General features: G+C 57.9%; 2 non-coding genes across 2 annotated transcripts; both read left to right on the top strand.

The window, feature by feature from the left end:
• Positions 1-1167: 1167 nt before the first annotated feature.
• Positions 1168-1244, top strand: Tc00.1047053436693.20. Its single transcript, XR_008254398.1, has one exon. It is a non-coding gene; the product is annotated as an H/ACA snoRNA, TC6C1H2 (small nucleolar RNA).
• A 40-nt stretch (positions 1245-1284) lies between these two features.
• Positions 1285-1372, top strand: Tc00.1047053436693.10. Its single transcript, XR_008254397.1, has one exon. It is a non-coding gene; the product is annotated as a C/D small nucleolar RNA (snoRNA), TB6C1C3 (small nucleolar RNA).
• The last annotated feature ends 85 nt before the right edge of the window (positions 1373-1457 follow it).

Below are 1457 nucleotides of genomic sequence, written 5' to 3'. Positions count from 1 at the left end.
CCACCAAGCAGGGCTCCAGGCGAGGGGCCATGATGGAGTACTGCCCCTTCATCGCGCCAATGAATGGCACTGGGTGCATGGATGGCGACGAGGCCATCATGCCTGGGAGCGTTGTTGGCCCGTCCTCGCGCTGCTTGACTGGGGAGAACCTCCGGATGGGCAGTACGGTTGTTGGTGACGTGTGCGTGCAGTTGAGGTGTGGTGAGGGCACGCTAAGTGTGCGGTACAGGGGCAGCGAGGAGTGGCATCCCTGTGCACCGGGTCAGACGCTGACGCCCCCGGCGCCATTCACGGCGGGCAGCATAAGATGCCCCTCGTTCAGCGATGTCTGCCTCACCATGTTGAAGCACAGTGATGCGAGCAGCACCGACGTGGAAAGCCACCCGAAACACCTTGCGATGGTCAGAAATAACGATGGCAGCGCTCTGGCGGTCACTTCTGCGCCGCTTCTCCTCCTCCTCATTGTGATCGGCACGGTGATTGTCGCACCCTGACCCGTACCTGTTGCCAACACCGCACCTCCCCTGCTCCATGGGCCTCTCTTGGAGTCCTTTTGCTATAGGAGCTCGGACATTTTCTTTCCTTCTTTTTCCTTTTTTTTTTTGCTTTGGAAATGACCGGTGCTGAAGTCGTGCATCCCCTCTGGCTGTGGTACATCTGTGTGTTCGGAGGCGTGTTGGCGGAGCGACAGCGCAGGGAACTGACTTCTTCCCCATTTCCCAATATTTTTCTTTTACTATTATTATTGCGCACTGCGACATCCCGTGAAAACGCGCCGAGGGTTTTGAAAGAAGTCTTTTTTCGGTGATGGCGGAGGCGCCTGATAATAGGTTTTTCTTTTTTTCTCTTTTGTGGACGGGCACCGAGTGGATGTGCGGGTGTTTTACTTCCTTCTTGCTGGGCTCACTGGGGATGTTTCAGCGCTCTGGGGCGGTAGGTGTGTTGTGTTTTTGGAGTGGAGGCGGGTCTAGCCCGATTGCCTGTTTCTTCTTTTTGTTGCCTCTCTTGTTGCTTAGGATGTTTTGCTTGGCTGCCCTCTCGCGGGATGGACCGGCCGTTCGTTTTTTATTACCCCACTGCCACCACCACCTCTGCGGTGTGAGTGCTGCCCCAGATCCCACGGCCATTGCGCGGAGGGGAAGGAGCGCTGTGCGTGCGTGAGTGGAGCGTGCTCCGTGGGTGAGGCGGCGGCCGTATATCATCATTTCTGTGCCGTGACTGTCTCAATCGGGCCCGCAAGAGCAGCACCGACGGCGTGGAACGCGCAGGGCGACTGACGACTTCATGATGCGATCAATCGAGGCATTTGTATGACCGTGACGATGAGTTACACCTCCGTGCACCCAGCTACCTACAACAGGCACGGGACTGACGCGCCCCCTCTCTCCACGGCCCTCTCCGCCGCCTTCTCCCTCTCTGTCTCTCTGTGCCACGGTGCACCACCTCGCCCTCTCTGT

This window comes from Trypanosoma cruzi (genome assembly GCF_000209065.1).
Source record: "Trypanosoma cruzi strain CL Brener chromosome Unknown tcruzi_1047053436693, whole genome shotgun sequence".
Lineage (NCBI taxonomy): Eukaryota > Euglenozoa > Kinetoplastea > Trypanosomatida > Trypanosomatidae > Trypanosoma > Trypanosoma cruzi.
Note: the sequence above shows the minus strand (reverse complement) of the source record. Positions and strands in the feature narration are given on the sequence as shown.